Raw genomic sequence first — 10,741 nt, 5'->3', positions numbered from 1 at the left:
CCTCCCCATCCTCGCAGTTCAAGGTCTCCCCTCTCCTGCTCTCCTGCTTCTACACCACCACCAGGTCTAGACCCGGGGGGTCTTCGGATCAGCGGCCTCTCCGCTCGAGCTTTCCCCCCTTTCGGACGTGGTCCTCACGACGGGGTCTAGGACGCCAATGCACATTCACAATTATTGTATTAATAAATTCTTTCTCATTCAGTTCGCTGAGTCTCTCATGATTGAAATTAGTGTAACTTCTCTTCTTCTCTCTCAATCCGATAGCAACCGAGTTAGTTCGGCAGTTTCTCATTAAACCGAAGAATATGAATCTGTGAAATCTGTGAATCTGTGAAAGCTATAAAACACTAAAAACATCAGCCAATCCTCCAGGTGGACCCTGTAGGAGTATTGACTGGTTGTCACTCTCTTCCTGCTCTGCGCACCAGAGAGGTACGTGCATGATGGCTGAAGTCACAGACCGCAACTTGTCTTATGGGGGTGCGCGTCCATGTGATTGGAGGCGTGGCTTCGGGGTGAGCTCCGAGAGAAAGGGGCGTGTGTTTATTTTCCAAATCTGGCTGACTCTCACTGAGTTTTCAAAATCTCCTACCCTACCTTTAAGACCATATAAAATCTGTATGGACTTTGGACACCCCTGTTCTAGATGGAAGCATCAGTGTTAGAAGTGTGAGAAGTGTTGGACAGAGAGGCAAATTAAAGCCAGTAGAAGCTGTAGATGTATGTTAGCCTGTTTGAGGAGGGGCTGAGGCAGGAAAATAATAAAAGGTTAATCATTAAATCATACACAGCATTTCATGATAAAAAATAAGACAAACACAAAACAGTCAATAAAATCTGCCACAGTTCAAACCTAACAACCACTAAAAGTACATTTATAACAGTATGTCTTTGATATAAAAGCAGACAGAAATGCAGCAGTTTGGTGGATGTGCAGTTTTTCTGTAGAAACACAGACAGGGGTAGGGTTCAGTACTGATCACATGTGAACTGACACTGGTACTGTTAAACTATCAACAAGCTGATCCAGCTAGTTAATGACCTGTAGATTTGAGTAAGAGGTCTTTGCAGCGTGGCCTGCATGAATGGGAATCAAAGCAAAACCCAAAATGTAGGAGAAAAGGAAGGAGAGCCTCTGACAGCCCAGGCATCTAGATATAGAGCAACCACCAGGTGAACCAGGTGTCAGCCAGTCCTCCTGACAGAACACTCCCAGGTCCCAGCACACTACAAAAGCTTCTCTTTGTGACATATTTAGGTGAGATAAACCATGTTCACAGTCTTTGGTTAATAAGCACAAAATGAAGGACTCAGCAAAGATACACAACAGGTGCATGCAAAAGACACAAAAAGCTTGTTTACTCACAGAGTGAATGTCTTCGGTCTGCTGAGGGAGTGCTGCCGTTTAGATGTTATATCCTCTGTGAACAAGACACACCTCCAGGGGGCAGTTCTTTCACTCCCAAGATGTCTGTGGCCACACAGCACAGCCCAGTTATCTTTGATCAATCCTGATAAATATGAGTAGGATCATTGTTGATATGGCAGGTAGATACTTCATAACTCTAAGCTCTAAGCTTCTGTTGTTCAGGTAATTGTTTACTCACCAATCAACGCTGAGCCAGAGTTCACACTGTTCTTTTTTTACTCTCTCCTATTCACTGTTCTTTTCAACATTTTCTTCTTTTCAATATAAAAGCTTCATCTTCTTAAATTTTCAATTTAACCGTGTTTCAGCAGAAGGCAGAGCGGTTTAAAAATCAAAAGCCTTTATTTTTTGTCAGGAGGGCAAAAATTAAACAGTCCAAAACTAAAAATCACACTTATAGTGGAAAAACGTCATGGCAAAGCAAAAACTAGAATAACGAGGTCACGAGGCAAGGCAGGGCAAAACATCATTGTAACCACCTGATGACAGATACTTTCATAGACTTTAACCTCTGCATCTTCCACCTTACCTTTCTTAACTTCTGCAACAATGCAATTCCGAGAACTCTACCATTAATTACCCAATAAAGGGACCAATAAAAACCTTATCCTACTGTTATCAGAAGATGAAGTGCAGCAGTGATGCACTTTATCAGAAGATGAAGTGCAGCAGTGATGAGTCGTGGTTATTATGGTCTTTTTGGTCTGTTCACTGACAAACACACAATCCTGCTCTCAACATAACTTCCTCGTCCTTTCAGCTGAAGCTTTGCTTTAAACGCTGATGTGAAGGATTGCTCTGAATTGCTGGAGAATCTGCAATCTGAATTTAATTTGCTGAAACATGGTTAAGACTTTAAAAAGATGAAGCTCTTATTTAGAAAAGTAGAAAATCTTTTAATATTAGGAAGATGCTTAACATGCTTAAAAGCTGTGTTCCAATTCAGGGTCAGCATCCTCCGGAGTGTGCATTTTAAGGCCGCTTACGTCACAAAGCTGTGCAAAGGCTGTCCCAATTCGCCTGATGCCACTCTTTCGTGAATCTTCACATATCTGTTATAGTGTGATCTTGTGTGTTTACCTGTTGTCATGCTTTTCTTGTGTGTAGAACAATCCTGCACAGAATGGGCCTGGAGGGCACAGTGGAGCCCCAACAGGCAAAAAAAATGGGACAACTTGAAAAAGAAATATAAAGTATGTGCAGGTTTGGATAATGATTGGGAAACTACATATGTTGTACCCAGATTAATTAACACTTGATTATGTAGAAAAAATCTAGAAAAATCTCCAAGTAACTGTTCCCAAGTAGTTAAAATACCTTTTGGCATCAAGCCTTTGTCAGGAAATCACACAGGTTGATTGTTTCTGCAGGACTACCCGAATCCCATTCCAAACAGCACCTTAAACATATTTGAGACCATCAAGCACTCATTTAGACTTTAAATAAACACTGCAGAAAATTGCATCTGCTGACATGATTGATTTCCTCTGCTTTAGGAATGCAAAGATCCAGGGACAGGGCTCGGAGTCGCTGGAACGCCCACTGCTGCCACCTGGCCCTGGTTTGTCCTCATGGATGAGGTTTTAGGACAGAGGCCCTCTATTTCCCCACCTGTTCTAATTGCCTCCATCCCTGAGGACACACCAGGGTCAGGTGCTGCAGAGGGTGAGCAGCAAGAGGAGGAAGAGGAAGAGGATGATGATGACGATAATGACGAGAGGATGCCAGGACCGCAAAGGAGAGCAAGGAGGAAGAGGAGGAGAGAAAACGAGTTGTTGGAGCTAATAAGTGAGGACATGAGGCTGCAGAGGGAGGACATGAGGCTGCAGAGGGAGGACATGAGGCTGCAGAGGGAGGACATGAGGCTGCAGAGGGAGGACATGAGGGAGGACATGAGGCTGCAGAGGGAGGACATGAGGCTGCAGAGGGAGGACATGAGGCTGCAGAGGGAAGACATGAGGCTGCAGAGGGAGGACATGAGGGAGGACATGAGGGAGGACATGAGGGAGGACATGAGGGAGGACATGAGGCTGCAGAGGGAGGACATGAGGCTGCAGAGGACATGAGGCTGCAGAGGGAGGACATGAGGCTGCAGAGGGAGGCTGAGGTAAGGAGAGAAAGGGAGAGCAGAGAGAGGATGGACAGACTTTTTGGTTTGTTGGAGAGGATGGTGGACAGGACGTGATGTTTTTGTGTTGTACATTCAAATTTCTATGTTGTTTAAGTTATTATTTACATTGTTACTTGTTAAATATTTATTTCCATTGTGTTTATAAAATGTTCTGACGTTACATGATCTGGATCCGTTTGTTGACTTTATAATTTATAATTTAAATAAACGTTAGAAATTCTCAGTGACAACAGTGATTTATTTCTTCTATTATATACAAGTATTTACAAAAGCATAGCAGACATGACTATATACAAGGAACATATATACATTTTCGGCTGAGCAGGAGTCCCTGGTGGTGCTGCTGGACTGGATGGGATGCCACATATAAGACCTTGGAGTCCTCTGGCTGTGAGTGGGACATCATTTCAGGGGGAGGGAAGCCTGTCTTCACTGTCCACCGCATCGTCCATCAGGGTTTGCAGAGCTGACGATCGGCGGCTGCCATTTGCTGCCGCTCTTTGATGGAGCGTGCCCTGGAATGATGGCTGTTGAAGCGCTGGGCTGCCACACCTTGTACCGGCTGCTTGTAGGGACTGATGAGGGGGAGTGGATGCTGGAGACATGGGTACCCGACATCTGCCAAGATGAAGTGCCCTGGAGGAGGGTAGATGCCACGCCTGTACAGTGGGCTGTGCCGGAGTACTCTGGAGTCGTGCACCGACCCCGGCCAGCCCACGTACGTGTCCATGAAGCGGCCCTGATGGTCACACACTGCCTGCAATGTAATGGAGGAAAACAGTTTCCTGTTGCGGTAGCAGTGACCATCAGGGCCGCTTGGAGGCTTGATCCTCACATGGCAGCCGTCGATTGCTCCAGCAGCTTTGCAGAAAGCTCTGTGTCTCGCCAGCCCTGCAAACCCCTGGGTTACTGCCGCCAGGTCTTCTGCGGTATTGGGGAGGTAGATGACCTTGTGGCGGATAGCCACCACCTCCCCAGTAACCCGATGGAGGATGCGGTGAACAGTGGAGCAAGGCATCCCAAACACCCTTGACACCACTCTGTAGGATGTCCCACTCGCCAGCCAGAAGAGGAAAACCAAGGTCTCTATTGTGGCACCCCATCCCTGTCTTCTTTCCTGGTGTAGAAGCTCCAGCAGCACCACCAGGGACTCTCTGCTCAGCCGGAAGTCTTGGGTGGTGTCATGGTAGTTAAAAAAGGTTTGTAGAACAGGGACCTGTACATTTATGCGGCAGTACATCAGCCCTGTCTGGAGACATGAGGGTAAGAACAAGAGGATTAAACTACAGCTATTGATTTACAGCTGATACAATTCTAGTGAATGTTAACAGTTCTTACACATTTAACTAATCAGTTTAAAGTATTCAAGTCTTACAAATGAATAAAATACATATTACATTTAATCATATTTGTCAAGCTACTGTTTATATGGCAGGTGTTTGCTCAGTAACTGGTATATTAATAATGATCAATAGTATGGGTTATTACAGCAGCGGGTTAACGTTACCTCTCCACTGCGCTCTCCCAGCCTGAAATAAACGAATCGGCGCCGATTTCACTGCTGCTGAAGCTGCCTTTCCTCTTCCTCCAACAACATAAATATTACACAAAACAAAATCCAAATCTCGATCTCCATTTCCATCTTTCATTTTTCTGCCTTTTCGTGTCTTTCCTCTCTTTTCACTCCGTGTCCGTCTGCTGTCGTCTGTCTGCGTTTGTTTTTCCCGGGCTTGGGGGGCAGAATTTGTGACGTCGCGCCACAATCAGGAAGTGCTTTGAAGGCCAGCCCGTCCCATTTACCAACAGTTGAGGACGCGGCATCCTTAGACCGCGTAGGCTGCATCCTCCGAAGGATGCAGACCCTGAATTGAGACACAGCTTATATAGACCACATGTAGTGATCAGGGAGTGGTTACAGACAAACAGACAAAGTATCTTTTCCAAAACGTATGAAAGCAGGACATACAAACACAAAACGGTGCCAAACACAAAAGGCACAGAGTGAGAAAAATAATGCTACATCACCTGGCATGCAGCTCGGAAACACACACACACACTGCAGCTCAGGTCAACCCAACCCACCCCTCCCTCTTCCACTCCCCTAAGCACACCATTTAAGCCTCCCCGGCCACCACCCAGAGCACTGGCCTCTAAGGCCTTTAACAGCACCAAGACTGCAATCAGGGACTAGGACACCCAGGGCTTCTGCTGTTTGAGGACTTGTACCCATAATAATCCCACTACCAACCTGAGGCCCAGGGAGAGAGCACTAAAAGGAAAAGAAAGCCCCATCATCCAAGAAGTGTACTATCAAATGTAAAATCTATTCAATGTCAGCCAGAGTCTGTCCCCGAACATAGACAGGACAAGGGTTTTAATACATTAAATTTAGCTCTCTTAAATGTTAGGTCTTTGGCAGGCAAATCATTCTTAATTAATGATTTTATTCAAAAGCACCATCTGGATTTTATGTTTTTAACTGAAACTTGGTTGGGGCAAGACAATAGTGCAGCAGTTCTTATTGAGTCTACTCCTCCTAACTTTGGTTTCATGAGTGAAGCAAGATTGCACAAGAAAGGAGGAGTCGCCATCTTGTTTAATGACTGCCTCCAGTGCATAAAGGTATCCTATGGAAAGTTTGACTCTTTTGAATATGTTGCTCTTCAGCTAAAATCCTCCTGTCAAGCAGCCTTTGCAGTTATTTACAAAACCCCGAAATACAATGCAAAGTTCTTCAATGAGTTTGCCAAACTATTGTCTATTATGTGCATTGACTTTGATTGTGTTGTCTTAGTGGGTGACTTTAACATTCATGTTGATAATCCTAATGATGGAAGTGCCAAAGAACTCTTTAACATCCTGGATAGCTTTGGGCTGTCATAGCATGTAACAGACTCAACACATAACAAGGGACATATACTGGATCTAGTTATTTCCAAAGGTCTGAACATCTCTGAGGTTGTGGTGACCGATGTTGCTCTTTCTGATCATTACTGTGTTGCATTTAAAACGACCAACCCTGCTAATCCCAACAAGGTAGAAGGAAAGGTGATCAGAAAGCGTCACATTAACGATAACACCTGCCCACAGCTCCTGGTGATGACCTTGTAAACAGTTTCAGTTCCAAAGACTGTCATTGATTCAATCAGGAAGGAAAAAGTCACCTTGGAGAAATGCCACACTGGTTAAATAGAGTCTGCAGAGAGAACGCAGATGGAGGAGTTTGTGTATCTCGGGGTCTCGTTCACGAGTGAGGGAAAAATGGAGCGGGAGATTGACAGACGGATCGGTGCAGCTTCCGCAGTAATGCGGTCGCTGTACCGGTCTGTTGTGGTGAAGAAGGAGCTGAGCCGGAAGGCGAAGCTCTCGATTTACCGGTCAATCTACGTTCCTACCCTCACCTATGGTCATGAGCTTTGGGTAGTGACCGAAAGAATGAGATCGCGAATACAGGCGGCCGAAATGAGTTTCCTTCGAAGGGTGGCTGGGCGCTCCCTTAGAGATAGGGTGAGAAGCTCAGTCACCCGAGAGGAGCTCGGAGTGGAGCCGCTGCTCCTCCACATCGAGAGGAGCCAGCTGAGGTGGCTCGGGCATCTGGTTCGGATGCCTCCTGGACGCCTCCCTGGGGAGGTGTTCCGGGCATGTCCCACTGGGAGGAGGCCCCGGGGAAGACCCAGGATGCGGTGGAGAGACTATGTCTCTCGGCTGGCCTGGGAATGCCTCGGGATTCCCCCAGAGGAGCTGGAGGAAGTGTCTGGTGAGAGGGAAGTCTGGGTGTCCCTGCTTAGACTGCTGCCCCCGCGACCCGGCCCCGGATAAGCGGTGGAAGATGGATGGATGGATAGGAACAGCAACAACGCTCGCACATTGTTCTCTGTTATAGACAGACTAACAAACCCAGGAGTATCAGTCCCACCTGAACTGCTGTCTAAAAAGTCATGCACTGATTTTGCGGATGATATATTAACTTATATAAGTGAACCTTATACCTCATTGGTAACCCTGATGAGTAACCTGAGTGAATATGGGGAGATATCAGGATACCTGACCAATGAGGCTAAATCAGTAGCTATGCTGAATTGGAAGCGAATATTATTATGACGGATGAACAATGGAAAGAATCTCTCGGGGTCTCGTTCACGAGTGAGGGAAAAATGGAGCGGGAGATTGACAGACGGATCGGTGCAGCTTCCGCAGTAATGCGGTCGCTGTACCGGTCTGTTGTGGTGAAGAAGGAGCTGAGCCGGAAGGCGAAGCTCTCGATTTACCGGTCAATCTACGTTCCTACCCTCACCTATGGTCATGAGCTTTGGGTAGTGACCGAAAGAATGAGATCGCGAATACAGGCGGCCGAAATGAGTTTCCTTCGAAGGGTGGCTGGGCGCTCCCTTAGAGATAGGGTGAGAAGCTCAGTCACCCGAGAGGAGCTCGGAGTGGAGCCGCTGCTCCTCCACATCGAGAGGAGCCAGCTGAGGTGGCTCGGGCATCTGGTTCGGATGCCTCCTGGACGCCTCCCTGGGGAGGTGTTCCGGGCATGTCCCACTGGGAGGAGGCCCCGGGGAAGACCCAGGATGCGGTGGAGAGACTATGTCTCTCGGCTGGCCTGGGAATGCCTCGGGATTCCCCCAGAGGAGCTGGAGGAAGTGTCTGGTGAGAGGGAAGTCTGGGTGTCCCTGCTTAGACTGCTGCCCCCGCGACCCGGCCCCGGATAAGCGGTGGAAGATGGATGGATGGATGGATGGATGGATAGGAACAGCAACAACGCTCGCACATTGTTCTCTGTTATAGACAGACTAACAAACCCAGGAGTATCAGTCCCACCTGAACTGCTGTCTAAAAAGTCATGCACTGATTTTGCGGATGATATATTAACTTATATAAGTGAACCTTATACCTCATTGGTAACCCTGATGAGTAACCTGAGTGAATATGGGGAGATATCAGGATACCTGACCAATGAGGCTAAATCAGTAGCTATGCTGAATTGGAAGCGAATATTATTATGACGGATGAACAATGGAAAGAAACATTCAAAGCAGGACATAAGGTAACTAGTAGCCCCACATGGAGGGTTTTGACTGGAAGATCAAAATGAGATATTTTATCACTCCATCTATCGCCTCAAAGTACAGTATATATACGCTGTTTATGTTATTGCAAAAGACTGTCTTTGGGTTTGAACCTCTGTCCGGTGTACACATTCAAACACTGGATCTAAGAGCCATTTATTTTGGGTAGGGCTACAAAGGATTTCATACATGGATGATGTTTCTAAATGAAGAAAAAACAATAAATCATATATTATCATGCATGCCTCAGTAACTCAAATAAACAAAGGAAAACAATACTCTGACATGTTAATGCATCCATCAAAGGATAAGGGGAGTACATCGTCTCACTGGTGTGGCAGCATGTCAGGAAACAAAGGGGGGAGTGTGGAGAGCACACAGCCTCTTATTACTTCCTGTCTCCTCCCCTTTGTATGTTTGACGTTTTTAACTGCAGATGTGTTGCAGATAACATTTCTCTTCAGTCAGGGCAGTTTCCCCGAGCCCTGAAGATCAAACCTCTACTCAAAACATCTAATCTGGATGCTTCAGCTATAAATCGCACAGTCTGACAGCAGCTGAGCGTCTGCAGGTTTTCTCCACACACAACTTTCCATTTCATCCATTACAACTAACACAACAGTGCCCCCTGCTGACAGAGTCTGTGCTGCACAGCCTGACAGCAGCTGAACTGCTTCCAAGTCACAATGAGTTCAAAGAAGGAGCTTTTTAAAGTGGTGCTTCTGTTCTGTCAAATAACAGCACAGTCTGTGTGTTACTTCCTGTTTCAGGCTGAACAGTGATGCTGAAGCCCTGAAGGATCCGAGTCTCACAGACTGTTTCCCTCCACAGATGTTCCTCCGCCGTGCTCTCCATGGGCCTTCATGTGTATCTCTAAGTTTCTGTGCAGTATGTCTAACCAGCACACAACAGCAGGTTCACTCTGCCTTTCTCACTGTGTTCTAACCTTCTTCACTTACTGTAGAGACTGTAGCCGCTGAAAACTAAGCCGTACAGAAAACAAACATCCAAAACATGGCAGCAGGTCGTGGTCGTGGCAATAAACAACAATGATAGAATTTAATTAGAAACTATTTACATTTTATAAACAAGCTATTTAGACATCCAATAATCAATAGTTCTGTTATTTTTGTGCTCGTATGTAATCAATAACTCTGTTTTCCCTGAATGTGCACTAATATAACCAGAAACACAGGAGGAGGCAGCACAGCAGCAGACATGTTGCTTCAAGTGAAAACTACCCAGAATTCAGTGCAGTGTGGGTCTGAGAGCTCTAGAGGACCTGGTGTGAACAGAAACAGGACCGAGGCCCCAACAAAGCTGAGCTGGACCAGAAGGAGAAGCCGGTCCTCTTTGTAGTGAACTCACAGTGTGAACACAAAGAGAACTGAGTCCTGATTCTGTTGCTCCTGTTGTGTGTTTCAACAGGACCCAAACACAGACATAAGAAGTTCAACAGAAGCTGAGCTTTATTCAAAGCTAGGATCTAAATCCAAAACCCAAGCACAACGATACAAAAGACCAAGTCCAGAAGTACACCAAAAGACCAAGTCCAGAAGTAGACCAAAATCTACAGGAAGACAGAAGAGGAAAACTGACCGACAAAGGTAATCCAGCGGGAGGATGGGAGGACAAAGGAGCATGGAGGACGACACGATGGGAAGACACAGGTAAGACAGCAGCACAGGGTAGGACAACAGACCAACGACCCGAACAAAGGGGAGCACAGGACTCAAACAGACCAGGGAGACAAGACACAGGTGAACACAATCAGGGAGGAGCCGGTCATCACAGGAGGCGGAAAACAAGAGGAAGTAAATTCACAGAGGAGACACAGGGAGGACAGGACTGTCAAAATAAAACAGGAGGCACGATACATCAACACATGAGGGAGGTCAGGGCAGGAAGGAAAACAATACAAAGAACCAGGATGTAGAACTAAACAGAGAACTGGCAAAAATAAGAAAAAAGACCGAGTACAAGATGAACAGCTGCACTTAAAGAGTGCTGGGTCGGTTCTTTTAACAGGGACCTGGTGTGAAAACAAAGATAGGGGGCGCCTCAGCTCGGCCTCCTTCATGTACGTCTGCTAACAGACCACACAGATATGTT

This window comes from Parambassis ranga, chromosome 17 (genome assembly GCF_900634625.1).
Source record: "Parambassis ranga chromosome 17, fParRan2.1, whole genome shotgun sequence".
NCBI lineage: Eukaryota > Metazoa > Chordata > Actinopteri > Ambassidae > Parambassis > Parambassis ranga.
This window is presented reverse-complemented; position numbering follows the sequence as displayed.